This window comes from Neofelis nebulosa, chromosome 12 (assembly GCF_028018385.1).
Source record: "Neofelis nebulosa isolate mNeoNeb1 chromosome 12, mNeoNeb1.pri, whole genome shotgun sequence".
Taxonomy (NCBI): Eukaryota; Metazoa; Chordata; class Mammalia; order Carnivora; family Felidae; genus Neofelis; species Neofelis nebulosa.
This window is the reverse complement of record NC_080793.1, coordinates 26881095-26897537: the sequence shown is the minus strand read 5'-3', so window position 1 is coordinate 26897537 and position 16443 is coordinate 26881095. Positions and strand designations below refer to the sequence as shown.

Below are 16443 nucleotides of genomic sequence, written 5' to 3'. Positions count from 1 at the left end.
GATTCTGGGTTGTTTTCAGAAGCTCCTGGGCTTGGTAAAGGTCCTAGAATCCAAGCTGTGGACTCACAATTCAAGGGCTGTGCAACATAAAGAATGGTGCAGTCCCTGCTACTCCCTTTTGACTTATGCAAGTTGCAAATCACTATAATAAAAGGGACACACAGGTAGGTGCAACAAGAGAGGTGTGTTAGGGGTGGACCCTGGGTATTAAGGAAAGAACATTCACTACTGAGAGGCCAGGGAGAACTGCCTGGTGGAGGTGGCATTTCAGTCATACCTTGAAGAACCTTTAGTCTTTGACCATAGGGGAATAAGGGGAGGAAACACAGATTCTAGGCAGAGGAAACAGTGTGAAATTAGGTGTGGTGGCAAGAAAACATGGCATGGTAATGGGGAACGGTGACCACCATCTGAATTAGGAGAAAGGTTTGCAAAGGATATTCATTTTTATCAAATATTTATTAAGAATCTCTGTGTCATGTTTTGGGAATACAGAAATGAGTAGGATTCTCTGTGTCACGTTTTGGGAAGAAATGAATAAGACAGACAGGTGGACCTGCCTTCTCCGAGCTTATAGTCTAGTGGGGGAGACAGACAAGTAGGGGAAACAGCATTGGGCCAATTCCCACAGCAGTCTGGAAGGTTTTTGATACCAGCCAAGAAAGCCACAGAATCCTTTAATCTCTACTGAATAGACTTGGTATTAAGAAGGAATTAGGGTCAGGAGTTATAGATACGAGTCCAGTTTTACCACTCACGTCACCTGTGTGTCCATCAACAGTTGACCTTGCTCATCCACACTTCTCTTTCCTATCCCTTATAAATAGAGAAAGGATCAATATTAGCTACTTCCCAGCATCTTTGGGATGATGATAGTAGAAAATAACAGTGTTTTGAAATGTAAAATACGTTATGCAAATGCATGTTGTTAGGGTTACTATTTCTCTGGTATTTAGGGATCATATTATAGGCAGTGCCAATAACCTTATAACAGGGAAAAAGCAGAAATGATTGCTCACAACTATTTGTGGATAATGGGAGATGGGAGTATGTGAGCATAGGCCTTGTAGCCACACAGACCTGAATTCAAATCCTGTCTTCACCATCTGCTGCCTGCATAACTTTGGGCAGGACATAACCTATTTAGGCCTGTCTTCTCACCTATAAATTATATCTAATAATATCTATTTCCTAAGGCTATCAGCAGAATAATATTAAAGAGTTTACCACAGTGCCTAGTACACAGTAATCATTCAATAAACGGCAATAAGGATTATTTTACTTAGGGCTCATCTAACCTTTCTAAGATGATAGGAGGGGTGTTATAGAATCAGGGAATCATAGAAGTGACCTCAAAAAATTTTTTCTCTACCCAAGCGTGTGGTCTTGTGCATGAGGTTCCAGCATTTCTCACTCCACATCCAAAAGCTGTGATCCTATTTTTGTGTTACCGAATTTCCTCTTCAACTTAAGTCCATTTTATCTAACTTAATTTCTCTATAGAATAACATGATTAGAGAAAGAATCAGCTGGACAAGACCAAGACTGAGAGTGATTAATTGTCCTAGTTTGAACTGTGACTGGGGGGTTTCCCAGAACACTGGACTTTCATTACTAAAACGTGGACAGTCCTGGGCAATTAGGTGCAGTGGTCACTCTACCTCCCTTAGTAAAGAATTTTGATCTCTGGTTAATCCAGAAAGCCAAGAACTCTACAACTCACTACATTTTATTTCCATTGTATACAAATACAGACAACTAGGAGTAATAAGCAACCAGAGGCGAATGCTTCATATAGACCGATGTATGCACTACCACCTTACCCTTGAATTAAGCATCGTCTTTGGTCAATTGGCTAAGAGCCTGGGGGATGAGTGCACATTATTTTGGTAGTGGTTGTGAATTTGGAAGAAAGGAGATCTTTTAACCTTCTATCCCTAATGCTGTTTCAGGTGGTGAATCTGACAGCTCAGTGACAGGTGGTTTTTGAATGAACAGTCCATTCTCAATGTCTGTGCGGAAGGGCTTGTTTTTGTGTCCTATCTTATCAAATTTGGATCAGAATGAAAACATGGTACCCCTCTTACCTTGGTGACTACATATGACCTTCGTCTCTACTTGTTCAGGCTAAAGTCAAGTTCTTCTGTCAATGTCTCTTCCTGATTAATGGAAGTCCTCTCTTTGGCTGGGATGCTTTAAGCACTTCACCATGTGGCTTATAAACCAAATAATGATGGCTGAAGGTATTGAGTTTTCCAATAAGTCTGGATCATTTTTCTAAATTCCTATTTCAGTTGATAACCATTATATTTTATGAACTCAAAATAACTTGGGAAAACTTTTCTGCTTTGGAATTTTCTTTATTTTTTTTCTCACAGAGACAAAGCCTTGAAGTCAATTGGGACAATGACTGGTTACAGAGGGAAAAATTGAATGCCCTTAATTCCTTGGAGAATTATGGGAAATGTGCCAGTAATGTCCACTGGTCAGTCAGATTTTCCAGTAACTTGAATGACTCACAGTGGCATAAACCAGGTCCTGTTCAAGAAGTATTACACCATCCCCTTATGATGACAAGCAGAAGCTTCTTGGTGAAGTTGTACAAACCCAACTTTCAGAAGCATCAGCCATATAATCAGAATACTCTTGAAGAACCATCTTGATTTATAAAGCATTGAAAAACAGACCTTTAAGAAGATGTATCTGGAAGATATTATGACAAATAACAAACTGCAAACAAAACTGTTGCACATATGACATAAGTAGTCTGGTTTCATTAATATATAAAGATCTCTTATAATTCAATAAGAAAGAAAATTAACAACCCAATAGAAAAATGGATAAAGATCATGAGCAGGCTTCTTCACAGGATATACATATGTCTTGTCAGGATTTTATGTTAAACTTTATTAAAAGCAAGTAAGTGCAGGGGTGCCTGTGTGGCTCAGTCGGTGAAGCGTCCGACTTCAGCTCAGGTCACGATCTCGCAGTCTGTGAGTTCGAGCCCCGCGTCGGGCTCTGGGCTGATGGCTCAGAGCCTGGAGCCTGTTTCAGATTCTGTGTCTCCCTCTCTCTCTGCCCCTCCCCTGTTCATGCTCTGTCTCTCTCTGTCCCAAAAATAAATAAACATTAAAAAAAAGATTAAAAAAATAAATAAATAAAAGCAAGTAAGTGCAGATAAAAACAGTACAGATAAAAACCTCTCAGTGGACAAAAATCAAAGTTTAAAATACAGGATAAAAATGTGTAGGTACTTTCTTGAAATGTTCCTTAAAGTATTAAGGACACAGCCTCTTCAAAGGGCAATATCAGTATTCAAAACATGTAATGAAACAACGGTAGAAATTTATATTGAACTTTTATTCAGAGATATATACAAGGATGTATATTAAAACATTTTGAAATAGCCAAATAATGGGCATATACTAAATGTATATTTAGTAAATAAATGTTATGGACTGAATGTTTGTGTCCTCCCAAATTCCTCCTACACTGGAGGTTAGGTTGAAATACTAACTGATGAGTGAGATCAGTGCCCTTATAAGAATAAACATGGGAGACCTTGCTTCCTCTCCCTCTCTGCTTTCTGCCATGTGAGGATACAACGAGGAGACAGCCCTCGATAAATGAGAAAGAATACCTTCACTAAGAACCCAACTTTGCTGGCATCCTGATGTGGAACTTTCCAGCTTCTGTAGGAAATAAATGTTGTTTAAGCCACCAAATCTATGGTAATTGTTTGTAGTAGGTGGAACTGACCAGAAAATGTACATAAAAGATGCAATGGTGGAATACTACACAGCTACTATAAAGAATGAGATAGATCTGTATGTACCGATATGGACATTTTTAAGCTAAATTTTTAACTAAGAAAAGAAATTAAAGAAGGATGTATATAGTATGCTCCTATTTGTGAAAAGTGGGGAATATATAAACAGATACAGACAAAAATAGAAATATATAGACCACATTCATATATACTTCTGTATATCTACAAAATGCTGAGAAGCCATATAACACACAATCTGTTATAAGTTACCTTTTGGAAGGTAGAATTTGGGGTCAGGCTAAGAGGGAGACTCCCTTCTATTGTTAGGTCCTTTTATAGTTACAATTTTTAATCCTTTCTGAAAGGTAGGATGTGGAGAAACGGGAACCCTCTTGCTCTGTTGGTGGGAATGCAAACTGGTGCAGCCGCTCTGGAAAACAGTGTGGAGGTTCCTCAAAAAATTAAAAGTAGAACTACCCTGTGACCCAGCAATAGCACTACAAGGAATTTACCCAAAGGATACAGGAGTGCTGATTCACAGGGCATATGTACCCCCAGTGTTTATAGCAACACTTTCAACAGTAGCCAAATTATGGAAAGAGCCCAAATGTCCATCAACTGATGAAGGATAAAGAAGATGTGGTTTATGTACACTATGGAATACTACTTGTCAATGAAAAAGAATGAAATCTGCCATTTCCAACAACGTGGTTAGAATTGGAGGGTATTATGTGAAGTGAAATAAGTCAGTCAGAGAAAGACAGTTATCATATGTTTTCACTCATATGTGGAACTTAAGAAACTTAACAGAAGACCATGGGGGAAGGGAAGGGGAAAAATAATTTCAAACAGAGAGAAAGCCAAACCATAGGAGACCTTTAAATACAGAGACAAACTAAGGGTTGATGGAGGGTGGGGGAGAGGGGAAAGTGGGTGATGGGCACTGAGGAGGGCACTTGTTGGGATGAGCACTGGCTGTTGTATATAAGCAATGAATCATGGGAATCTACCCTTGAAACCAAGAGCACACTGTATACACTGTATGTCAGCTAACCTGACAATAAATTCTATTAAAAAGAAAAAAGAAGGGGCGCCTGGGTGGCGCAGTCGGTTAAGCGTCCGACTTCAGCCAGGTCACGATCTCGCGGTCCGTGAGTTCGAGCCCCGCGTCAGGCTCTGGGCTGATGGCTCGGAGCCTGGAGCCTGTTTCCGATTCTGTGTCTCCCTCTCTCTCTGCCCCTCCCCCGTTCATGCTCTGTCTCTCTCTGTCCCAAAAATAAATAAAAAACGTTAAAAAAAAGAAAAAAGAAAAAGAAGAAAACTTACATCCACACAAAGTTTGCACAAATATTTGTAACAACAGCTTTATTCATGATTACCAAAACCTGAAAACAACCAAGATGTCCTTTAGTAGGCAAATGGATAATAAACTGTGGTCCACCCAGACGGTGGAATATTATTCAGCACTAAAAGGAAATGAGCTATGTGGCACCTGGGTGGTTCAGTCAGTTAAAAAGAAAAAAAAGATAATAAAAATTGAGGCACCTGGGTGGCTCATTTGGTTGAGAATCCAACTCGTGGTTTTGGCTTGGATCATGATCCAAGGGTCGTTGGGATCAAACCCCATGTCAGGCTCTGTGCTAAGCGTGGATAATAACAGAAATGAAGTCAGCTTCTATGTAAAGTTTACTCATCACCACTAATAGGAACTATTTATAAGTACTAAGTATCCAGAATGTCTTGCTCTGTATCGCCTTTATGTATCACTCTCTATGCATCTATGATTAGTAGCACATACTAATTGCTATAGTTACTGCATGTTAGAGGTCTGCTTCTCCTAGTTTCCTGTGATCTCTAAAGGATATGTTGGTGATGTTTCATGGAATGGAATGGGGTACTAAAGCTGGCTTCCATATCATGGTTCCTATTTTACAGATAAGGAACTGAGAGTTCATGGAGAGGACATAGGAATTTTTGTCTAAAGTCACACAGCCAGTTAGCAGTTGAATCATAACCAGAATATAAGGCTTCTTTTTCCACTCCTATTTCTACTTTGGAGTGATGGAGGAATCACTTTAGAAGAAGCTTTAGAAGAAACATTGACCCAATATTCAACCTGGTACCAGAATGGAGATTCAGATGTTCTTTCTTAAAGAGTAATCATCTCATAACACTTCCTCATTCCAAGGACAGCGTTGGAATATCAACGCTTAGAATATCAACGTTTCCACATATCAACGTTTAGAATAATATCTCCTTTGTTTGACCTCCAGAGATGCTAAGTGGGGTTACTAACGTCTTGTATTATAAGACAAGGCTGTATGTTTGCAGAAGTGCCGGGAGTCCAATACCAAAATGAATCTACGTTCTACCACTTTCTTGCTCTGACAATGGACAAGTCACTTAACATTCCTGAATTTAAGATTCCTCTTCTGTAAAACAGGGTAACAGCAGCACACAGGATTTTCATGAGACTGATAAAATCATTAAAATGACCTGCAAACTATGAAGAACTATAAAAAGTGAAGTTAGGTCTCCTAGCAACATGCCCAGGTGGATAGCATCTGGGGGGCGGGGAGGGGGAGATGCTGGCTGATAAGCCGGGGTCCCGAGGTTCCCAGGATTGGCTGGCAAGGCCATCTCCAGGGAAGATTGGAGAGGACAGGGTCTGGGGCCTTGTGTCTACCAGGTGTCTGGGCACCTGGGACCAGCCATGAAAATAAGTTGGCCCTGAACTTGCATGAGACTTGCAGGGTGGCGACCATGAAGGCAGGCACACTGGAGAAGCTGGTGGAGTACCTGGAGCCTGCCCTCCAGAGCACAGACTCCTGTGTCCTTGCCCCCCTGTGTAGACACACACACACACACACGCACGCACGCACGTACACACACACACACACACACACACACACAATTTCTAAGTGAATTTAAAGAATTATTTTACAGACAATAAGCACATTTATTTGTATTCCTTGAATTGTTACTCTTGCAAGCCTTTAGAGATCTCGTGGTCACCCCCACAGATCTCTCTGCCCCTCCCCCCGAAATGAACTTCTTTAAAAAAACGCTCAAATTTCAGATTTGTAAAAAGTCTCGAATATCTGGCAACTATAGATGCACATTCTAGTGTGGTGATAACGGATTAAAAGTGAGTAGCAGTACCACTTTCAAATGGACATATACCCTGTACTTTGCCACAGTCTCCACTATTCCCTTTTGTCTTATGCTTCACCCATTTACATCCCTGTCTGTGGGCCTTTTGAGTTGCAATCCTAATACTAGTTTAACAACCATATTTTGCAGAGGAAATAATTTCAGTTCATGATAGTACAGTGTCTTGACCACCCTCACATACCAAGAACTCAAACCCACCAATTTCTGCATTAGAGTCCTTTAGTCTGCAATTTATGTATGCCTCACCCACAGCAGCAACTGTGGAACTCTGTGCCCATGATCAAGCCCATTTATTTTCTTCAAAACAAGAGAGAAGAGGCTCACTTTGCTCCAGAGCTGATTAGGGCTTCCTTGTACTGAGAAGAAACTATGTTTCAAAAGAAAATCTTCAAATGAAAACCAGCCTAAAATTTCCTCTTTTAGCTCAGCCACTTTTGCCCTCCACCATTGTCATTATGCAGTTTCTCTGCTATCCTTCTCATTACTGCATGCTCACAAGCCCAATCAGTTTACCAGAAGCTTTACTACAGTAGGGTTGTAATATCACATGACAATAAATCCTGCAGGAGCTTCCTGCTGTCAGTAGAAACCTGGTTAAGGCTCTGAGGGACCTTCTAGAAGATGCCCTTGGACTTGACTCCTCTATCCCACAGGAGCCAGCAGACCCGTGTGTGTGTGTGTGTGTGTGTGTGTGAGTGATATGTATGACTAAGTGTACTAGAATTACACAATAAGCAAGAAAATTGGATAAAAATGTCTCTCCACATGCCTATCTGAAGAATATAATGTTAAGAGGTAAATGACACAACACTAACAATGGAAGTTGGTGGTTTATGGATGCATTTATTTGTTCGTTCATCCAACAAATATTTGTTGGGTACCTATTATATTCCTGACATTTGCTAAGACTCCTGAAAAAACAAAATAAACCCAGTTCCTGGCCCCAACAAGCGCACATGACTCTTCTGTTAACTACCTATAGAACTGAACAACTGGACTTAAACTCTCTTCCCATCCCAATGTCTTCACCGTTAAAACACTTGGTTCTGTGGATTTTGTTAGCCTCTGTGAGTTTTACGTAGGTGAAAGTTTTATACTATGTCGTTGAGCAGCATAGATTTAATCAACACTGGTCCAAGGTGAGCCCATCACTTCCTAGATAAGGCCCTGAGGCCCAAAACAGTCAGGCGACTTGCTCAGGTATGCAAGCTGTCGGCTGAGCCAGTTCCCAGCAGTACCGCTGTTTCTACCATTCCCCCAGAGCCCGGCAGGTCTTCTGGGCCCCTCGGCCACACCAGAATGCCTTCTTTGGTTTCAACCCAATCATTTTATAATCCTCCTCCTGCTACCTTTGAGTTCTGCATTTGTGGAATACAGGCTCAGGTTATGCCTATAAAATTGATGCTTTCTTGGATTTAAAGACGGTCTCTGCACTTATGGTTTGCTCATAATTGCCCAGCTGCCAGAGCTTCCCTTCACTTCAGGCCCTCTGTTTGGGATTTGGGCTATTAATTAGATATCATAAAAATACTTGAGCTTATGCAGCTTCTTTCCTTCATGCCTCGGAAAAGGGAGTTCTGTATTCAATACCCATGAATTTAGGGGCCCTGTGAACATGGATGAGAAAAAGTTACATCTTAGTTTCTCTCAATCTTGAGCTGAAATTTAACATTACCTTTAAATATAAATGTAGGGAACAAACCATAGTAGTCTTAGAATTTTGTCACAATTAAAATCAAAGATGACTTGGGGTGCCTGGGTGGCTCAGTCGGTTAAGCATCTGACTCTTGGTTTTGGCTCAGGTCATGATCTCATGGTTTCGTGGGTTCAGGCCCCGTGTTGGGCTCTGCACTGATGCTGCAGAGGCTGCTTGGGATTCTCTCTCTCCCTCTCTCTGCACCCCCCCTCACACACACACACACTGTGTCTCTCAAAATAAATAAACTTCCAAAAAATTAAAAAAATAAAATTTATAAAATCACAGACGTCTTTATGTCACATAACAGTTGTTACAGGCTTCCCAAAATATCGTATGAGTTCACCATTACTTCAAAAGTAAGGTAGTTATTTGGGTCCACTTTTAGATATTTTTATTTAGTATGTTAATAAAGAAATACGTAAATTACCGTATCACAAATTTGCTTTTTTAGTATTTGATATAACTTTAATATAAATGTTTTCCATTCTTATTCTATGCATTTTATTTATACTTTTAAGAACATTAATCTAACAAAAAGTGTATCATCTTCTCCAGATTGCCAACCAGGTCCATTGCCACAAAAATTTTAAGAGTTCTTGCTTTTAGAGCAGAGGTTCTTAATGGGGGATAATTTTTACCCTATCCCATGGGGATATTTGACAATGTTCAGAAACAGTTGCTACTGGCATCTAGCGGGTAGAAGACAGGGATACTGCTAAACATTCTGTGGTCCACAGGACAGCACCCACACAAAGAACTATGACCAGATGTCAGTCATGCTGAATTTGAGAAACCCTATTTTGAAGGAACATACAATAAAAGGCTAAAAGGTTGCTAGTTCTTCCATTCACACCTAATTCCTAGATATGTCCACCCTTTTAATCTTCCTGTTCTCTGAGTAATCACATGGATGAAATAGGTTTCGGTTTTGGTTTTGGTTTTGGTTTTAAGTCTTGCATCCATCCCAGTTGCTAGTATTACAAGTTGCCATAGATCTATGAGCCAGAATCTCTGGGCAAGGCACAGTTTTGAGTGTTGATGAACTTACTGGACCAGCTTCTTAGATATGTGAGTGAGGAATCAGTGTCCCATAGGCAAAAGCAAGATGACCCATATGCCCTCCGTCTAACTCCCCAGGTCTTATATTGATCGTATGGTTAATTCAGTGCTTTCCACAAGGGTGGCCTCGCTTAACATGCAGGGTTCCTTTTCAAGGCCAGGAGGGAGGGAGGAAAGAAAGAGGAGGTGAGAGAATCAAACATCTTCTCCATCCAGGAACCAGTAGTAACAGTATTAGGTCACAAGTGAACCAACCATCTTCTCCCTTCTTCTTCTTCCCCTTTTCCCTTTAGCAATGTATTCATCTCCAAAGGAAAATCTTCTTGTGTTGAGTAAAAATAAATTTCTCAAATGAAAGGACAAAGATCGAAAACTCCATGATTTAAATTTAAAAAACAAACAATGAGGGGTGCCTGGGTGGCTCAGTCAGATAAGCGGCCAACTTCGGCTCAGGTCATGATCTCACTGCTCATGGGTTCAAGCCCCACGATGGGCTCTGACAGCTCAGAGCCTGGAGCCTGCTTCAGATTCTGTGTCTCCCTCTCTCTCTGCCCCTCCCCCACTCATGCTCTGTCTCTCTCAAAAATAAATAAATGTTAAAAGTTTTTTTTAAAAAACAAACAATGAAACTTCACCATTTGCAACAACGTGGATGGAACTATAGGGCATTATACTAAGTGAAATAAATCAGAGAAAGACAGATACATGATTTCACTCATATGTGGAATTTGAGAAACTCAACAGATGAACATAGGGGAAAGGAAGGAAAAATAAGATAAAAACAGAGAGGGAGGCAAACCCTAAGAGACTCTTAAATATGGAAAACAAATTGAGGGTTGTGGGGGGAGGGTTAAATGGGTGATGGGTTAAGGAAGGCACTTTTTGGGATGAGCACTGGGTGTCCTATGTAAAAGATGAATCACTGGGTTCTACTCCTGAAGCCAGACTATACTGTATGTTAATTTACTTGAATTTAAATTAAAAAAAAAGAAAAATAAATAAAGAACAAACAATACAAAGGGTAGAAGTCAGAGAATGTTTTTAAACCTCTTGTAGGAGAAACCTTGACAAATAGCTTGCCTTCACTTTGGCACATTCTGTTACTCATCTTTGGGTAACATTCCTTTGAGGGACATTCCTTTCTGCTTGAAGGTTCTGAAAAACATCTGGCTTGGTCTGGGACAGACCACCCTTGCTGGTGAATCTTTCTTGCTATATGATACCAAAAAATAGGACAAGTCACTGATGCTCCAAATAGTATAAGTACAAAATATTGGTTGGGGGACTTCTCATGAGTAAATAACTAAATTCCAAGTAAGCTGGTATCATGGTTAATTTTATATGTTAAACTTGACTGGATAATGAAGTGCCCAGATATCTGGCTAAATATTATTTTTTGATGTGTCTGTGAAGGTGTTTCTAGATGAAACTAGCATTTGAATCAGTGGACTCATTAAAGCAATTTGCCCTCCCTAATGTGCATGGGCATCATCCAATCCATGGAGGGCCTAACACAACAAGATAGAGGAAGGAAGAATTTGGCCCTTCCAGCCTGACTGCCTGATCTGAGACACTGAGACACTGATCTTTTCCTGCCCTGAGTGCTCCCGCTTCCCAAGTCGTTGAACTTAGACTGAATTACTGTCTGGCTTTCCTGCGTCTTTAGCTTGCAGATGACAGGTCATGGGACTTCTCAGCTTCCATAATTGAATGACACAATTCCTTATAATAAATCTTATTTGTTTGTATGTTTGTTTTTATGTTTATAAATCATATCTATGTATATATATGTAGATATATTTCCTACTGGTTCTGTTTCTCTAGAGAACCCTGACAAATACAGGTGGCTAATTCCTGAATCCTTGGTCCATAGCACAATACTTGGCACAGGGGAGATATTCATAAGTATTTGTTAAATGAATGAATACACTGAGTAGACAAATCACAACCATATTTTAAGGAAATATTCATTTTCCCATTTTGCGGATGAAGGGAGACATTTAAGTATGCTAGCCCAAAATTATAGAATTTCTAGTAGACTATAGAAATTCTAATAGAATTTCTCAAGCCAGTACTTGAGTCCCAGGTCATCTCACTAGAAACACCTTACTCCAGACACTATTTTTTCTCTTAGGGCTTTGTTTAAGGAGGATTTAGTCTCAACATACCTTGAATGGGCTAAGGGATTATCCAAATGCATCATTAATCACATAACTGATCATAAGCACTGATGGCAAGAGATAGCTTTGGAAATTCTATGTTCAGCAAAATGTTTTTTTGTTCTAAATTAGAGTTAACATTTATACCATGGAATGTGACTTCTTGTATTCTTCAAAGTCCTAGGGCTGAGTAGGAAGGCAGGCATATAAACATTCTTTCGGCTTCATTTTCCTATCTCTTAAAAGATGATCTATGTACATAACAAAGATGAAAGAATTACTCGTATACCTGATGAGGTCCTGTAGGTGATCATCTTGGTAGCATCTTGAATGTACTTTACAGTAGGACTTATCAGAGCTCTTGATATGCCAGTGCTTAGCAGGAATAGATGCAACATTTTCCAGACCTAACTGAGGAGTACTTTTTGGGTAAAACATAAACCAATGTTGTGTAGTGCTCCTTTTGAGAAATTTTGCCTCTCTTATCCTTGCTACCTGATTGGCTGGTAGCCAGAATGGAGAAATTATCTCACTTCGTCTTCAGAATCAACCTGGTGAGACAGCTATTCCCCATCATCTGGGTACAAGATACCAATTTAGAGCATTTCAGGATTAGAACCTGGCAGCCCCATGGTTACTCAATGAAACAACAGCAAGACAGAATTGCCTGTGGTTGTTTCAACCCTACTCAGGAACAGAGCCACTTTCTGGAAGGCAGTGCTCTGCCAGAATGCATGCCCATCCTCTATCTCTCTCTCACTGGCAGTTGGAAAGCTTGATTGAATACATATGAACAAATAAAGTTGAAATAGTCTCTCTCCTATCTTTCCCACAATGAAGAAAGGTGATGTGAAGTATATGTAAGATTCTGCCAAGATGATAACCTATGGGACCTCATTGGGGTATACGGGCAGATTGTTTGTGGCCTAATTCTTTCCTCTTTGTTATGTGCATAGATCATCTTTTAAGAGATATGAAAATGAAGCAGATAGAATGCTTATATGCCTGCCTTCCTACTCAGCTTTAGGACTTCTGAGAAAATAAGAAGTCACGGGGCTCCTGGGTGGCTCAGTTGGTTAAGCGTCTGACCTCAGATCAGGTCATGATCTCAAGGGTCATGGGTTCCAGCCCCAAGTCAGGCTCTGTGCTGACAGCTCAGAGCCTGGAGCTTGCTTCAGATTCTGTGTCTTCCTCTCTCTCTGCCTCTTCCCTGCTCATTCTCTCTCTCCCTCTCTCTCTCTCTCTCAAAAATAAATAATAAACATTAAAAAAATTTTTAAAGGAAATAAGTCACATTCACGGTGTATGTATTAACTCTCAGAACAGAAAAATATTTTCCAATAAATAGCTAAATATTAACCAAATTATTTTATAGGTTCTTTTTTTAATTTTGGTTGAAAGTTATGTCACTACAAGGTATAGCCTCTTTTCAGATGCCACATCATGATGCTATATAGACTTTGGAGGAAAATATTTGAGGGATCGACATCTAGCTATGCCCTTAAACTAAAGCAATGCTGAAAGTGGCCCCGATACATACATCCTTTGGAGGGAAAGAGTACTCATCAGAAGTAGCACTGAGGAGGCATTTTAGAATAGTCAAGAGGTCATTAGATTCAGAGTCCCAATTCAATCATGCTTAGTATAGCACAGTGGTTAAGAACACAAAGAGGGAGCTGGATTTGAAGCCCAGCTTTGTAACTTACAGAAATAAGTATGCAGCTGTACAACCTCAAACAGATTATTCAAACTTTCTGTGCCTCAGTTTTCCCTCTGAAAAATGGGCTAAGAGTAATATCTACTTTATATGATCATGAAGACTCAGCATATATAGAGTGTATGGAGTATTGGGGCACCTGGGTGGCTCCGTCGGTTAAGCTTCCGACTTCAGCTCAGGTCATGATCTCACAGTTTGTGGGTTCGAGCCCCACATCGGGCTCTGTGCTGACAGCTCAGAGCCCAGACCCCGCTTCGGATTCTGTGTCTCCCTCTCTCTCTCTCTGCCCCTCCCCTGCTTGCACTCTGTCTCTCTCTCTCTTTCTCAAAATAAATAAACATTAAAAAAAATACTTTAAAGTGTATGGAACAGTACAAAGTAAACTTTCACTTAATATGAACAGTAACTAGTATGATAGCTGTGTGACCATGAAAACTCAGTTCCCTCCTATAGATCTCATTCTCTCCATCTCTAAGATTGAGACAATCATAATTATATCTCAATATTACAGTGTAGATCAAATAAGACAAGAGACAGAAGCTAAAGTATAAAACAACACCTTGCAAATGAAAAAAATATATATATTTTCTTGTGACATGGTGGTTCTTTTTCCCCTCCATGGAAGGTTTTTCCTCTTCATCCCAGGCCTCAGATTTCCTCTCTGGACACTGACCCCTTGCTCTAGGTCATCAGTCCTTTCCACCTCAGTGAATGACACTATTCGCCACCATCCAGTGATTGAACCAGAAACCAGGGTGCCGGCCATGACTACTTTGCCTCACCACCTTATTGGCTCAGGTTGATTGGCATTTCTTGTGTCCACCTCTGACACGGACACCTAACCCTTCCACTGCTCCATGTTCACAGTTACCATCCTAATTCATGTCACCATCATTTCTGGCCAGTAATAGCCTTCTGTAATGCTGTTTCCACCCTGGTCTGAGTCTTCTCCCCAGCAGATGGGGAAATCTTTCAAAAGTGGAATTCCAAGGTGTGTCTTCCCAGATCTAAATCCAACGATGGCTTTCCATGCTCGTATCCCTTACCAGGACATAGTCCTTACAAGGTTCCCTGCCTACTTCTCCAATTTTATCCCACATCATTCTCCCCAGTCCTACCCCCTTTTATTTCTACACCCTGTCCCACACGTCTTTCCTAGCAACTTGAATACACTTAAGCGCTTCCCTACCTCAGGATCTTTGTACTTATTGTTCCTTCCCCCGACTTTAAATAACTGACTCCTTTACATCCTTCATATTTCAACCCAAATCTCACCTCCTTAGAGAGACCTTTCCTGACCATCCCCAAATGTTCATTTTCATAGCATTTACCTCACAGAATTATTCTGAAGATTAGATGAGCAATGCCTTTGGAACAGTGCTTGGCACAGACATACTCATTAAAAGTTGTAAATAATCATCATCATCGTCATCATTCTCTACCACAGTAGCCTATTAAGATGCATAGAAAACACCGACAAGGGTGTATGATTGGGAGGTGTTTGCTTACTCCCGTCTCATCTGATCGTTGTTTCCATGAGGTATAGACCTTGTCTGCTTTGCTTCCTGGTGTCCTCACCTCCCAGTAAGCCACCAGTCACAGAACAAGCTCTCAAATATTTGTTGAAGGAATGAATGGAAGTGCGTGTCTCTTGCTGTCAAAGGGGTCAAACTGCTGAAACCCCATCAAGACCTAGGGCCATCTCACCTCTGGGGAAGCCCCACATCTGGCTCCACGGAGCCACGGGGCCACGCTGTGTATGCTCCAAGGGAGCGTTCTTTCTCTCCCTTTCCCACCTACCCCTTCCCCTCCCCCACACATCCCTCCCTGTTTGTATTCAACACATCCTTGCTTGTGTGAGAAAAGCACAAGACCCACTAAACTCTTTTCTTTATCCTCTTTCCAAAAAAATGGGCCAATTCACAGCTGCAATCGTTGGGAGAATTTCCTGCCTGGGAGTCTGGAAACTGCCAAGAGTGAAAAGCCGCAGCCAGCCAGCGAGGCCTCTGTTGTCATTGGCCCAAACAACAACAAAAACAGCCACAACCACCACCACCACCACAACAAAACACGCCACGTGTGCACAAGCACACACAAACACGCCCACAGAACCAACCAAACGGACAAGGCTTCAAGGAGAAGCTTCTGGGCTGCGCGTTCCGGCAGCGAGGCCTGTCCCTTGGCACAGGGCCATGGCAGCCCAGTTCCCAGCCCCCCACCATCTGTCATCAGCACTCTGCCTACTGTAAGTGTGCCGACACAGTACACGGAGGCTAACAAGTAGCAAATGGAGGGGAAGAACAAACAAAGCCACCACAGTCAGCGGGGGTAGGTGGCTATGGTTTTGACACAAACTGACAGAAAGCCGGGAAATTTAAGCTGAAAGTTTGCCCTGAGGACCTTCAGCTGTGAGGGCTGGGCTGGAGGGGGGAGGGTGTGCGGTCAGGGAGGCTGGCAGTCTGAGAGGCTGATGCTCCCGACCTAACCAGAGCAGCTCTTCCCAGACCCCGTGAACAGGAGACGCTGTGTAGACTCCATTCCCACTGTTCGTGGATTGCCCAATAAGGCTCTCTCTTACAAGAAAAAGGAAATTTTTTGTTTCCCCCCCAAAAAAAAATACAAACTTTTTTCTAATAAAATTTCTGAAGGAAACATTTAATCAGGACATCATGTATAAAGTAATGCAGGTTGCTAAATTCTTTATCAGATTATCATTGGAATTAATAATTAGCACATGACTGAAGTTAATAAGAAATTGTAATCTATTACAATTAGTAAGAATCTTATCAGGTTAGGATAAATTGTCCTCACTTTGCTGTCGACAAGTTGTGATGTTAGTTTTATGGTTTCGTTTGAGAAACCTCTG

At 41.1% G+C, this 16443-nt stretch overlaps 1 long non-coding RNA gene across 2 annotated transcripts in view; it reads left to right on the top strand.

The window, feature by feature from the left end:
• Positions 1 to 16181, top strand: part of LOC131491541 (uncharacterized) — a 140824-nt gene extending 124643 nt beyond the window's left edge. For both annotated transcript variants that reach the window (XR_009251515.1, XR_009251516.1), the window contains exon 2: positions 15504 to 16181. This is a non-coding gene — a long non-coding RNA (uncharacterized LOC131491541). The remainder of the gene's footprint in view (positions 1 to 15503) is intronic.
• The last annotated feature ends 262 nt before the right edge of the window (positions 16182 to 16443 follow it).